We start from the raw sequence: 15,852 nt of genomic DNA, 5'->3' as shown, positions 1-15,852 counted from the left end.
GACCAGATGTGACACATGTTGTGAGGACTGTGGGTGTGCGTGTGTCCATGTAGCTTATACATGTGTATGTGTGTGTACATATAAGCATGTATTTCGAGTCATTCTGACTGACTAGCATACATTTTCTGTCTCATTTCAGTGGGTCAAGCTTCTTTGTGAATGATTTCAAACTTAATCACCATTGCGGGAAAGAAATGACTACTTGGTTTTCAGAGGAAATGAGAAACTGCTGCAGAAAGAATGTTCACACGAGACAAAAGTCTGTGTAGTGGCTTCACAACAAAGAAAGCTGCTGATAAATTACTGGTATCTTAATACCTCCATTGAAAACAGAAAAGGTGGCTCTGAAGTGATGACTCATGAAAAATAAAAAAAAAAAAAAAGAAAAAAACATACAAAGACAAACTCAGGCTTTGTCAGTGACGCAGTAGGTCACTAAAGCACAAAGAGAAAAGATGAAACTCACACATATGGGCAAAAATATGTATGGACTTATGTTCACACACAAAACAAACAAGTGTGTAGAAACAAGTGCACCTCTGTCTTTAAGCATAAGCCTTGTGCCATTGAGGTCTTAACGTTGTGCTATGTCATGGGACTCAGCACTGCCCCTAGGTCATGTTGTATCAGCGAAGGGCATCACTGATACCATCTCTTTAACCGCCGGCGTGAATGCCTCCTTTCTGTTTATGTGACACTCTGAATGACACAGACAATTCAGGTGAAGTTCATGTGATTAAAAAAGTGAGTGAGAAAAAGATACAGAAATATCATGAGCTGGGATATATGAGGTTTTTCCTCGTAATGGAAGGTCATTTTTTAAGACAGTTACAAGTCCCTGTAAGCAATTAATTGCTAATATAATACTGCACTCAATACTGCAATACTGCATTAAAAAATGTTCCAGCAATCCCAAATTTACAAATTGATAGACTGTAAGTTTAGTTTAATGTAAGATGGCTTTGATGACTTTTGAGGTTAAATGGTTCCAGTCCTGTTTATATGTACTTGTTTCTTCTAGTCAACTTTATTTGTAATTTTATTTTTTCTCTTAAAAATCATGTCTCTGAGAGACAAATGGTGATTTTATTTATTTATTTTTATTCTACCTTATCAATGGAAGTTTTGATTTAACTATATGTTTGCTATAACTATTGAGTTTGTAGTTTGAAGTGGTGTGTTGCTAATGTTTTGCCCACAGACATAAGGGAAGAATAGGCAATATATTTCAACATTTTGCAGTGTGTTTTCTGTGGTACTGGATTTCTTCTAGGTGTGAATAATTGTTACCAGTTGCCAGGGAGTGTGAAAGTAGGAGGAGTGGTGTCTTAGTCTGATCATTCTTACATAAAGATGTCTATAATACCTTATAATATCTTCTGCACAAAATGAGAAACATTTACTTTGTAAATTTCCTGAAAGCAAGACTTTGATAATAAGAAGGTAAAAAGTGATGATGATATTTGTTGGTTCATATGTTTGGTATATCACCAGTGTGCTGGAAGCTCTGCTCTCTGCTCAGAGGATAAAAGTGAATGCAAACATAAATGAAGGGCGAGGAATCACTCTGACTTCAGTAATCTCAGTCTTTTCAAGATTAATAGTAAACCTCATTTTGAGAAGGCTCACAATAATTGCTTGAAGTGTCTGAACCTCCTTTGCATTTGTGGACATGCTCAAATCTGCTGGTTATGCATCCTCTACTGAGGAAAGCCCCTATCAGCTTCAATAGATTATTCAAATAAAGTTTAAAGTGTGACCTCAGCATTTTTGGCTGACAGCAAAACCTCTAGGACTTTCACAGTGCACCCTCAAAAAAGTAGAGCAGAACTGAACATTGAAGAATAAAACTGGCATTAGTCTCTATTTTCCATATGCCACACTAACAAGATGTTAGTCTGGATCTCAGTACTTTCCGACTTTCTGACCCTATTTACAGAACACTGCCCATGAACTCATCATTTCTGATTGAGTACGCAAATCTTAAAAAAGAAAAAAAGTGTAAACTACTTCCTAAAACAGCCGGGAACTGTAGTTTTTCCTGCAGATATGGAGCAACATTAGCATCAATTTGGAGGAAAGTAAGTCCAATATTTACTCACCTTATAACCGGGGTAATTTCTTTCTTTTCTTTTGTACCTTTTTTCCCTCACCTGAAAACTAAAGGTGACCATGCTTTTGCTGTTGTTTGGCCTCCTACTTTGGAAAAATCTCAGGAAAGTCTCAGAAAAGCCAGATTTTACAACAAAATCTCTTAAAACCTGTATGTTTTCTGTTGCTATCTCTTTAGTAACCTATATTTTGTTGGTGGTGTGGTTAATTCTGTCTCTTTTATTTCTCTCTTTCCCCCCCTCTTCTTCTTGTATTACCTCTGCTTCAAAGGGTGCTTTATGATTAAAGTTTGCATGCTTGCTGTCTGGAACAGCCAGTTCCCTTGGTGCTGCAGTCCTTGTTGCTCGTAACTACTGCTGTTGTCCTGAGGAGACACAGTGTGAGCAGACCAGCCATGTGGTGTGACAAGGACATGATCCCTTAATGGGGCCAAACCAAGGACCCAGAACTCAAAGATTATGCCATCAGTCCAGAGGAGCACCAGTTGTCTGTCCATTATGGTACATCTGTAAGAAGAAAAAAGATATATTGAGTTCAAGTCATACTGTTTTTCCTTGGGGAGTGGTGGGAGATGTTCATTGTGTGAGCGGTAACCATGAGGCCAAATCAAACCAGCCCTCTGCCAATGTGTTAGAACCACATAATACATATTGTTTGATGAAACAAATGTCTTCAATTGCATCACATTGATAAGGTCATTACAAAAGTAAGATTTCAGTTACTTCCTGTCTTTCAAAGGCCCTGCGAGCAGGAAGCGTGTGGCACCATCGCGCCGTAGGCAGATCGCCGTACGATATGTTTGTTAGCGTGTTAGCATTCTGATTAACGGCCAGTTGGTGCCCTGCTTCGAAGGTCTAATCTGGCCTCACGCCTCACTGCACGTGCTCAATAGGGTCCGCACCCTGCATCATGACATCATGTCTTTGTGTGAAATCCCGGTGCCATTCACGGGCCCACTGTGGGGCTTAGCATGCAAGCGTCCACTATACCAACACACAGCTCTTTAAAGGGAGTCCCCTGGTCCCCCAGCTCAGTGGATACACCCTGATGCCTCCACAGAGATCTGAACATGGCTTCTATCCTCCGACACAACAGGCTGAGCCCATGTGCCATCCCAGGGCCCAGAGGAGAGCGAGTATTTGGGCTTTTTGTTGGGGACATTTTTATTTGAGAAGATATCATTGCTCCTGGATATATGGAGGCTAGTTCTAGCTATGCAGTCAGCTAACATACACATTGATGGTCTTGGATGCAGTGTCATTCAGAGAGAAACTGTAGCAAATGATTTGGGGACATTCAACACAGCAAGACAGTGCCACACTCTGGCTCTTGCTGTAAGATTACATCATCCATTTTAAAACAAGATGTGGGATCAGTGGTGCTCAGTTTGGAGGCCAAATCTGCCACTAACCAACAGATCAGAGAGCAGACATCAAGAGGTGGACTTTCTAGTTTACCAGCCCAGTGATGTCACTTAGGACTGTGAATGCTATTGGTTGAGAGACAGTGAGGGAGTGTCGTAACGAGATGGGCAGAGTGGAGATACATCCATAAAAGGAGCGATGACTTCTATTGATAAATGATTGTTAATTTTGACTACTAATATATCTGTTACATGTGGTCTTGTTGTATGAGGATTCCTTAGTTGTCCATTTGGCAAAAAGTGTTTCTTTCCTCTTTTTAAATTAAAATGGTCACTGTTTTCTGTAATTTTGTTACTACTTTAAAGGCTGTAATTATTCACACAGTTTCTCAAAAACTGAGTGGATGCAGTGGATCATACCGCCGTAGAAGGCAGCAAATAAATAATTTAATATTCTCATCTGTGTCACTGAGGAGTTTTTATGTCCCATGGGTTTCAAACGTTACCCATTCAGACAACACGGAGATTATGAATGAATAATGAATCACTGTGTTTATTAATACATATTTTTAGTTTCTAACAACACATTAAATAGAAATATGCTAAATGTGAGCATTATATATGAGCTTACAGACAGTTCCAACCTGGAAATGTCAGTAATGTAGGCATTTTAGCCTTCAAAGAAAATGCCATTGTTCAAATCCTTTCCACTCCATGACAAATCCTGGGTCCTGGGAATATGAAACAATTGTGGAACCTGGAAATCAGACTGTTCAAAGGGAAATGAGTTGTGTGACTGTAAATAAACTGTCTGTTTCTGGCTGCCATGTAATTGTTACATTCTTTCCTTTAATTTGGTGCATCAGTGGTATACCATGAGAACAAGTTTTCAACAGTTTAGATAACAGACAAACAAAAGCTTTCTTCAAATAAACTTTTCAAAAGTCCAGGCATGGTTTATAATACAAGTATTAACTGTTGACACAGAAATCACATTGTTGATACACAGCAGGTCAGCGTCTCTTAATGATGGTGTTGTGTCCTAATGACTTTAATGGACTCCAGTATAACTAACAGTGTTTTCACTTGTTGAATTCTACAAGAGCACTGAACTTCAATTTTCATTGTTCTTAGCTGGGGCAAAAAATTTACTGGTTAAACTGTATTGCATATATCAGATAATAAATATCAATATGTCATTTATTTTGTCTTTTAAGTTTGGTAGAATTTATAGCTCACATATGTATTTAGCTAAAGTATTTTTTTAAACAAAAACTTGTCTCAATCAGTCACTGTGAGAGTGATTTCTTAGGAAATTAAATGTAAGAAACCAGTTAAAAATAAAACAGTGGCAATAACTAATTAATTTGAGTTTAGTTTATTAGCTTCTAAAACATAAGCAGAATAATGTTGCTGTGCTTTTATGTGTTCATATCTTCACACACACAAAACTATGTATTTAAACAGTATAATTTGTTAGTGATGAATCATGAAGCTTTGCACTTCCAGTCAAGTTCATGAATCAGAGCCACAGATTTAGGTTTTCAACCACACGGCTTATTATAAAGTTATTCAGTGCAGTTGTGCAAACCTGGAGCTTGTTTCATAATGAAAATTCAAGGGATTTAGACAGTGGAAACAAGCCTGTTCTGGCAGCTTTTTTCTCTCTTCAAACGTCTGTGGAACTATTCAGTGATCAAAGCTTGCTGCTGAATGTTTTTCTTTCCTGTGCTGGCGAAAGTTTGACCAACGTCCCTAATAGAGACATTTCAGTAGGTCCTTTCACTCAGTGGTTCACATTCTTCACATTCCAGCTAGGTGACACAGATATCATGATACACATGCACAAACAAACACACAGAGGTGGACACGGCTATCTACTATGTGAAAACTCACATTCGATAGCACTGATTTTCAAACGAAGCTTTACCAAAGAATTTGCACTGCCTGTAAAGTCATTTTAAATTGGTGAAAGATCACTATAAATGACAAAATACAAAAATAAGCATGCACAAACAAAATGTGTAAATGTAATTTCATGCATACTAAACAACCATTTGGCCCTAAATCATGTGGTACAATTCATCTTTAGTTACACGATTAAGAGCTGGTTTTCTTCTTTAGGTCAGCTTTAGCTGTGTGATTTGGGAGAACTGGAGAAGTGAGCCCCATTTTCTTTTGCACTGTACATATTATTTAGAATGTACATTTTGCATGAAATGGCTGAAGTATTCAGGTGTACAGATGATCAGAAATTTTAATTGTAAATTGCAAAGTTAATTAACTTTGTCTCAAAAGCCTGAAAAAGAAGGTGACATAGGCTATTTCATTAGAATTTACTCTCATTTCTCCAGCACTGTATGGTAAATGGCTTTGTCAGTTATTTCTAAATTTAGTTGTAGACATGAAGGTCTGAACACAAAAGTACTCAAACTGGATTAGACTTAGTTTGAAGTATTGTTTGAAAATTCATGTACGTTATTCAGAATCTAGCTTATATTATTTTGTGGTGTATTGTAAAGCGCATGCCAGCTAGCTATCATTGTATGTATGGCACTATATGAAACTTTATTTATTCATTCAGAACATTTAACAAAAAAAAAAAGAAAAAAAGAAAGAAAAAAAAACTGACCTCCATGTCCTCTGGACAAAATAAAAATATAATTTCCAAGATTCGACATAAAAGCATTTATCTTATTAAAATATTTAGTAATTGTTGAAATTAACTTAATGCTGCCTCAACTGAATAGTTGCATAAACAACAATGTCCACTGTTAATGCACGAGGACATAAACTCTCCTTCATCCCTGCCTGAGCTGATAGTTTGTCAGTGACCTGCCTCTCTGCTCTAACTTTGGGCATGGCAGTACAGCTGGAGGCACATCAGCTGCTGTTGTTGTTTCATCTACTGTATCTGTGCTTCTACATACAGTATATATGTGTGAGGAAGCTGCATGCATGGAGCTGAACTGCTCTGCTGTGGACTCGGTGCCCTGGCCGTACAGTGTCCATGTTGGTGTGGGAGCCTGAGGCCTGCTCCCATACATCCCTGCTCTGGCTCTGTTGATCCTATTGTCTCCTGCGTCACCACACGTCGCCCGGCAAATAAAGGCTGTCTGGCTCCAAGCTTAAATATTGCAGCAAACTAAAAACCAACCATCAGAGCCGATTCATTCACATCTGCTCAGTGGGGCGACAAGGACAGGGCTTTAGGTGGGAAAGAGGGCAGAAAAAAGTTCACTTTTCCCTGCCGGGTGCCAAGAGAACGGGACAGGACTCAACTTCACTGGAGCCGCAGCTGTGGCAAGTTGCCCATTTGATTACATTTAACCTATATCATACCTTACAGAAGAGGGGACTGCATATTACTCACTGATCTCTCTTTATTGGTTTTTATTTGTGAGTTGTTGTGTGACATTTTTAGAGCTAGAGCAAGAGATTTTTTTGGTTTGCACCTCAATGCTCATTATTAATGCTAGTTAATAATGTTTACATTGAAAACAACCAGCCTGCAGTACAGCTAAATCAACGTCTTGCTAAACATTTTAATCTATTATTTAAGAGTTTTTTTAATCTTCTTGCAGTGGGAACAGAATGGGCTTTGGATTTTAGTTTTTTAAAATGTTCTGATTCTCCAGGTTTTCTCACAGAAACATGTGCAATAGCATGTAATCATGGCTAAAGTTTGATTTTTTTTCTTTACTTTTTTGAGTTTTCCTCTCCTACATTTCTTACTTTTGGCACTCTCTATTCCCCTCCCCCTGTCTGGCCTGCATACCCCACCCTCCCTGTCCGTCTGCACCCTGCATGTCCCTCCCTACCCCACCCTTCATTCCGCAGTGCTACGGACCGATCATGGGTGACTGGAGCTTTCTGGGTAATATTTTAGAGGAAGTTAACGAGCACTCTACGGTGATCGGCCGAGTGTGGCTCACAGTGCTCTTTATCTTCCGTATCCTCATCCTGGGCACGGCGGCGGAGTTTGTGTGGGGCGATGAGCAGTCTGACTATGTCTGCAACACACAGCAGCCCGGATGTGAGAATGTGTGCTACGATGAGGCCTTCCCCATCTCCCACATCCGCCTGTGGGTGCTGCAGATCATCTTTGTGTCCACACCTTCTCTGGTGTACGTGGGTCACGCTGTGCACCATGTCCACATGGAGGAGAAACGTAAAGAGCGTGAAGAGGCAGAACTTAGCCGGCAGCAGGAGCTGAGCGAGGAGCGTCTCCCTCTGGCACCCGACCAGGGAAGTGTCCGCACCACTAAGGAGACCAGCACAAAAGGAAGCAAGAAGTTCCGGCTGGAGGGCACCCTGCTGAGGACCTACATCTGCCACATCATCTTCAAGACACTGTTTGAGGTGGGTTTCGTGGTGGGCCAGTACTTTCTGTACGGCTTCCGTATCCTACCACTGTACAAATGCAGCCGCTGGCCCTGCCCCAACACGGTGGACTGCTTTGTGTCCAGACCCACGGAGAAGACTGTCTTCATCATCTTCATGTTGGCTGTGGCCTGTGTCTCACTCTTCCTCAACTTTGTGGAGATCAGTCACCTGGGCCTTAAGAAGATTCGCTTTGTCTTTCGTAAGCCAGCCCCGGCCCCAGCCCATGGTGAGGGGCCAGCCCCCCTGCCACTACAAGGGAAGAGCCTGCCTCCTCTGGCTGTGCCCTCCCTGCAGAGGGTGAAAGGTTACAGGCTGCTGGAGGAGGAGAAAGCTCCCCCCATAACTCACCTCTACCCACTGGCTGAGGTGGGCATGGAGGCTGGCAGAGGGGCTCCACCCTTCCAGGGGCTGGAGGAGAAGTCGGAGGAGGTGCTGCCTATGGAGGGCATCTCTAAGGTGTATGACGAGACTCTGCCCTCCTACGCCCAGACCACTGAGACAGGGGGGGTGACATTACACGAGGAGGAGGTAGAGGAGGTGCAGCCGCCAGAGGCGGAGGTGGAGGCAGTGGCAGTGGCAGTGCCAGAGCCAGAGCCAGAGCCAGAGAGGGTGGAGGAGGCTGTGGATGAGGATGTGGAGGTAGAGGAGGTGGTGAACAGGGAGGCGGTAACTCCAGCTGAGGCAGGGATGGAGGCCACGGATACGATAGAAGACACCAGACCACTGAGCCGACTGAGCAAAGCCAGCAGCAGGGCCAGGTCAGACGATCTCACAGTATGAACCTGTGAGAGAGAGCACATGCACGCCTGCACACACAAAACGTTCAACATAAGAGAGAGCACACACACACACCTAACTCAATGACAACGCATACTCTTGAACAGGCAGGTCAAAACACTAAGTGGATAAAAAAAAACAAAATCAACAGGGATAGATTAAAACCGTTAAACCTTTAATTCTACCAAATGACAAAAAATCTGAGTGTTTGTGATAAAAAATAAATATCATAAAAAGTAGAGGTCAAAGAGGGGAGGTGTAGGTTTTTTATTAAGCGTGTTCTTATATTTAAAAATGTGGAAAGGACACATGCAGGGGGGAAATGTTTTTACTTGATGAAAATCCATGTTCAATTTTTAGAAACATCTTTTTCTATTGAAAGAGTTTTAATCATATACAATGGAGGATTAAACATTTTTACATGGGGTTTGGGTAGATAGGGAAAAGAGAGTTAAAATATACTCGTGTGTCTGCAAATCAGTAATTTCGCTGTAGTTAGGCACTGACTTTCATTCCCATTCAGACAGTGGCATACTGCAAAAGCAGCATATGGCCACAAAAGTTGCAGGTGAGAGGGCTCTCGCATAGACAAATCACACAATGAAGTGCTGGTACAGCTCTATGAGAAGAAGAAGAAAAGTCCATTTTCAGGTTAAGAAGAGCATACCTTTCTTTCTTTCTTTCTTTCTTTCTTTCTTTTTTTTTTTTGCACATTCAGAGGTTTACTCTGTGTAAGGCCTTTAACCCTCATAACACCTCATCTATGCATCCATTTACACAGGATTCTTTCAAGTGAAGAGAGATGTGCATGAATTTCAGAGCATTTCTCTCCTTTTCATGTTTATATACCAGGTAGCACAGCCAGAGCTGAGTTAGTGAAGGAAAAACAAAAACAAAACAACACAAACAAACAAAAAAAGACCACATGTTGAATGTCTTTTTCAATGTGAATCTCTGCATTTTAGATTTGCTTATGTTTTGTAGCTTTTAAGTAGAACTCTGTACTGTGATATCAGTTGTCCATGGGAGCGAGAACAGGGCTCATTTTGCCCTATCAGAGAATGAACTATAGTAGCGACCTCAGGCCAAATCCTCTCTTTTCGTGCTGTACAAACAGGCGTCCGGGCGATAAAGATCATGCACCATCAGCACAAAGTATTGTTGGAGGCGAGACAATAAAAGAAACTGCACTCATCAATGAAAACAAGCATCCTTGACCTGGCTGTGAAAAAATCGTTCTACTTGATTTTATGCGACCATATTAGGTCCTCACCCCGCAAGAAAAACACAATAGTTGTGACATGCTTTCAAATTCAGAGAGAAACAAACAACTAGGGGCAACTCCCCCTGTACATAATGCCCTATCTCATGTCTAATAATGTACATAATGTGCAGAACAGCTGTTTTTAGTTATTTCACTGTCTAGAGGAATCACCCAAGGTCTAATTGTGATTACAAGACTGGTTTAATCTCACAAACCCAATAAAGACAGAAAATGCCCATGCTGTGGTATTGTGCATCTATCTGAGTAAAGAAGATGAATTTCTTTGCAAATCATTAGCAAGTATTTTAATACAAAGTGCATTAAGCCTTAAAGTATGCCTTAGGTTTATCACGAATCTGCCTCTCATATTCTCTGGCTTTGTTTATTCAAACAGCTGTCACTGTATGATTTCCTGTGCCTTATCCGTAAATCTATGTTCTCAAATGTTGTAAGATTGTAGCAAGTGCTTATATCGCTCTGGGACCTATGTGAACTTGATGTTTTATTTGCTTTTTTTTTTTTTTTAAATCCGAGTTTCATTTCTGTACGCAGCCCCTTAGCACGCACACACACACACACCCTTCCACCCACCCACGCACATAGACACGTCTCTATTTGCAGCTTAACATGTATTAACATGAAAATTTAATGATGTTAAGAAGACATTAGTGCATAAAGTTGCATTTTTGCAGGCATGAACACACACATACGGTGCAAGCTTATCCTCATAAACACACACACACACACACACACACACACACACACACACACAACACAGTGTTGGTCTTGGGGGTATGATCAAACGGCTATAGAGAAACTCTGAAAGAGAAGGCAGCTTTGACCCATTTGTGACCCCCAGCCATCCCTTTGCCTCCCATAATCTAATGCTGTGGAATCTGAATTAAAGAGCGCCTTCAATGAATCACCAAAGTTTTGAATACTTTAACATTTAACAGTGTCTCAATCAAAGCATGATACTGGTCCTTGTGTACATCGATATGACTGGTAACGTATGACTTTTTGTATTTTAAGAATGTTGCATCGCCTGTATGTTTGTAAGAAGACAAGATTAATCTTTGGAAAGAAAAAAAATCGTTTTACTAACTTGTAGTCTTCTTTGCTGATAGATGTGTGGCAGTATCTTCTTTTGGAATGTGAACCAACGCAATAAAAAGTCACACGTGGTCTAGAAGTCTTGTGTCAGTGTTTCTCTGCAAGACACGCACCCAGAAATACACACACAACTAAACACCACAAATGTACAAACAGACACACACCCATTCACAAACAAGCTATGGCACTGAACTCAACTCAGGGTAAAAAAATTTAAAAAGCTGGTAAAGGTTGGACTAATTTTAACTTCTTTATATATGCTGGGTAGTTTGTGAGTCTTATTTAAACTGTTATAATACATCATAATTTATTTGATTATTATATTTTCCATTATTATTCTGGATCTGCAAAGTAACTATTGACTTCAGTTAATTTAGTGGAGTAATGCGCCTAATTACTCATCACTACTGATTCTTGATCAGTTAGATTTTATATCTCCAGAAATGTCTGTCAAAGGTCTAAGACACAGGAAACAGGAAACCTCAGTCATATCTGTGGGCAATAAATGTGCATATTACCCAATATGTGATTGTTGGACTGAGGGAGGCAACATCAACACGCACGGGTGTGTACTCAGTTTCATGAAATATGTTTGGTAACAACAGGATGTGTAGAAAACATTCAAGTATTAAATCTCCACTAAGGGGCAGTATTGTAAAAGGTATTTTTTATTCCTGCACCACATGGCTTTTCTGTCTTTGTTTAGAGACATGTTTAAGATTAAACAGTGCAGAACACAGGGACAAAGTTTGTATCGATTTGAGAAGCTGGATCAATGTGGTATTATATTATATTATATTATATTATATTATATGTAATTCTGAGATTCAGCATTCATAATAACATTTTTTTCTTTTTTCTTTTAGCCAAGAAAGAATGCCTAAACCCTCAAAGGTAAGAGTCATTGGTCTAAAAAGCCAAATTTAGACCATAACATCATGGTTGGGAAAGCCCCAGATGAAGCAGACCAACCTGTCTGAGGATGATGGGGTTTTGGAACTATGATGCATTAGGATTTGTGCTAAAACACCTAATGGGTGGGGGTGGGGGATTATGTGTTGCCATAGCAGTACTGGGCTGTCAGCTACAACTATGCACCAAGACAGACAGACAATGGAACCACTGTACAGTCTACCTGATAATGCTGCCTTTGTCTACATGCAAAGATGCACTCATATTTCATTTTCATTCCATAAGGGCGGATGTGACATATCTCAAATTCAAATGCAAATCAAACCAAGCATTTTCATTTTCGAGGAACACAGAGTCATTGCAAAGAAGATACAAGGTCCATTCTATTTTCCATCATAGGATATTTTTGTACATTTTCAAACATGAAAAAGAAAATGACAACAGTTAATGTGATCTGAGGCCTCTCGCGCTCTTGAGGTCATATGAACAGTGTCAGACAAAAATCTCTGCAACAAATGTATTCAGCAAAGATCTTCAGTAAAGGCTCACAACCGATTCTGCAACTTTTAAGAGATGGTAACCTCTCTTGTGCAGCCACAGGACACCAAAGTACATCTAAATATTCACTTCCTGTGTGGAAACAGTTTCTGCTGTGGGTGTGGGGGGCCTGACCAGTTTGAACTTGAATACACTGTCATAAACAGAGATGTAAGATACTACTATTACTCTTAAATATATCTATATTTTTGTCAGTTGTTAGCCTAGTAACATTAAATTAAAGCTGTGGTTTACAGTTAAGGAACTTAGAACGAGAAAACGAGACAAACAGCACAGATACTCACCACCGGTAAGTAGGTATAGTTCCTATATTTTTCACATGACATGATCTGGAAGATTCTTAGTGGCATTTTTATTCATGAGTCAACAGTCATATGTTTTGTCGATCTTTTTACATATCTTGTGTTTTTCTTTCTTTTTGTTAATGCCTTGTTGGCCAGGGCACTCTTTACTTTAATCTCAGTAGGGATCTTGTGCTTAAATAAGTTTAGTAAAAATAAAACATTTGGGGATAGGATCACTCACAACTATCAAACTCTATTTTCTGATTAATTATGTTATAAACCCATATAGGCATAATGTTTACAGTAAAACTTTGTTTGTCTTTGTTTCAAGGTGCAATGGAATATCTCTCTAGATATTTGAGCACCAACAAGGCAACATCTCTGATATGTTGTGTGTTCTGGATTTTCTCACCGGCAGGTAAAATGAATTTACAATACCAATACTCTGACAATGACATTTTGGGAAATATGGTTATTTACTTTTCTCTATGAACAAAATAGTTGTTTTTAAACCTCAGTTGTTGTTCTGTATCCAACAAATGAGATATAAAGGTTCACTGGTGAGCTTATGAAGAGCACGGCTCACCGTTTCTCCGTTTCCAGTCTTCTTGCTGAGTTAAGCTAACTAGCTGCCATCGGTGGCTTCATACTTACCAAGCACGTAACAGCAGTATTGATCTTCTGGTCTAACTCTCAGCAAGAAAGCAAACTGATATAGTTCCCAAAATGTCAAACTGCTCCTTTAACTGTACTGCAAGAAAATTGTGACAACATGGTTGTTGTGCAAAATTAAATCTACCATTTGAACTTTTCCTCTTAGAAGGGGACATCATCTCAGAGGTGGCTGGCAGCAGTGTGAGCATGCACTGTAACAACAATTCAATCAACACACTCCAACAGCTGACATGGAGACTAAATGGAGTTACTCTGATCAGCTTTAAACCACCAACTGAAACATACGTCAATGAAAAAGCTAACAGCCTTAACATAAACATGTCTAAGTCAGAGAGCCAACTGTACGCACTGATCATAGAGAGTCTCCAGGAGTCTCATATAGGAAACTACACCTGCGACACAGCTACGGAAACTGGAACATGGAAACAGACCTGGGAGCTGATTGTAATTACAGGTGTGCTTACCATATTAGAAGATTAAGATTAGACTTAACATAAACAACGTGTGTGGCAACAGCAAACAGAGTCTTTGAGGGCAGTTTATACAATACACATTTTAGATCTCTAGTCACTAAAACCCCAGAGGAGCCTGCTTAAACATAATGTTGGTTTAAAATTAAGTTAAAATATTACATATAACTAAACATAATACTATAATGGAGTACAGTGTTAGTGCTCAGGGTATTTTGAGAGTCCACAGGACATGAGAGTACTTCCTTTATGAAAGTCATCTTTTGTGCACAAAACTTAAACTCGTGTTACAAGTGTGGCACAGGTTACAAACATCTCTTTTTTCCCCTCCCAGAGCACAAAGAGACTGAAAAGCTGGTGATTATTGTGTCAGTTATTGTTCCTTGCACATGTTGCCTGATCTTTATATTTGCTTTGACCATTCTGCGAAGAGTTTACAATCGGCGTGCGAGGTAAGCTGCTGTGCTTCCTGTCATTGTGTGACCACATGCTCATTCAGATGTTTGGCTAATGGCATTACGCTGTCACTCTCCTTTACAGAAACAGCAGTCAGGCTCCCACTGCAGAAATGGTAAGTACAAAAATGATCATCTCTTAGATTTCTCAACTTGGAACATACCAACAAACTCAAGTAAAATCTATTTCTATCTGGATATGCTCTGCGACTGAGACTGAGCTCAATCTGAGCCGACTGTACAAAGTGTGAGCTGTGATGTCAAGTGATCCATTTTTGCTCTTTTCCTGTTTTTTCAATGTCAGGAGGAAACAGAGGATATTTATGAGAATTGCCTGGAAACTAATCGTAGTCGACAGCACAGACATTGTCAGCCTCATCACTACAAGCCCAGAGCTTTTTGATATTACGTGCAATCCAGAAATCCAGAAAGGGAAGGAGACTGCAAAAAGGACGGGGGGGCTGGAGGTACATGGCAAATGAGCACTGCAACTACAACCAAAGAAAACCTTACTTATATTATGAAAACTTTTAATCTCTGCTTTCTTAAGACATATACTATATGTAATGAAGAGCATAATCATTGCTTAAAAGCTGCATCACCTAATAAAGTTGTTATGGTAAATGTGTTAGCAGTGTCCTATTCAAACATTTTTTACTGAGCTGAGATGACCTGTAGAATCAGGTGATAGTTCCCTGTGGATTTTTTTAAATAAAACTCTTTGGAATGTGGAATGTGTTGACACAGAACAGTTTTGTAACAGAAGAGTTACAGAGGGAAAACCAAACAGTGGAAGCAGCTTTTTCCATTTTTCATTCTACTGGCATAAGCTTTTATATGGAAGCTGCAAGGGTTGATGGAAAACAGAGCACCTGTATCAGTTGTTAGGTGAAGGTAACCATAAACCACTCAGGAAAACCACAGTATTTGGCATTTCATGGGTCTCATCTGAATAAACTGCAGCAATGCAGGTGGCTGTGATGTTAGTAGCAACTGAACTTATCTGACATGTTATTTTTTACTTGAGGTTACTGCAGGCGAATGTAAAATGTCATTTCTTTGTTATTTCTTATAAGTAAGTATAATTTGAATGAAATTCAGTTATAAAATATCAAACAGTAGAGAGTATCCTGTTGCTGTAAGTAACCATAGTGAATACAAAACACAGAAAACTGTTTTTAAAAAATGAATGGTAAGGACGCTTCAAAGAAAAGAGATAAGTGAGGACTGGCTGAGGTTCAGTATATTCAGTTGAGCTCAGATTCTTAATGAATTAATAAATAATAGCAATGGTGGTTAAATTTCATGGGGTATTTAGTAATTTAGTATTACACAGACGACACAATTATTTATTTTTTTTTAATTAAAAAAACTGTTGAAATCATATCTCAGCAGAGGCTGAGATATGTTGACTTTTAGTCTTTTGTATGGATCATGTTCTAAAACACTTACTCTTACACACTTCCCATGATGCTTTTGTTCA

General features: G+C 39.6%; 1 non-coding gene across 1 annotated transcript; it reads left to right on the top strand.

Moving 5' to 3' along the window:
• Positions 1-4,171: 4,171 nt before the first annotated feature.
• Positions 4,172-14,997, top strand: LOC108898758 (gap junction alpha-8 protein). Its single transcript, XR_007810764.1, has 7 exons — positions 4,172-8,619; positions 9,134-9,206; positions 13,101-13,187; positions 13,590-13,898; positions 14,249-14,366; positions 14,455-14,485; positions 14,674-14,997. It is a non-coding gene; the product is annotated as a gap junction alpha-8 protein (transcript).
• Positions 14,998-15,852: the final 855 nt, after the last annotated feature.

This window comes from Lates calcarifer, unplaced genomic scaffold, assembly GCF_001640805.2.
Source record: "Lates calcarifer isolate ASB-BC8 unplaced genomic scaffold, TLL_Latcal_v3 _unitig_4344_quiver_2339, whole genome shotgun sequence".
NCBI classification, from domain to species: domain Eukaryota; kingdom Metazoa; phylum Chordata; class Actinopteri; family Centropomidae; genus Lates; species Lates calcarifer.
The sequence above is the reverse complement of the archived record's forward strand: the minus strand, read 5'-3'. Positions and strand labels throughout refer to the sequence as shown.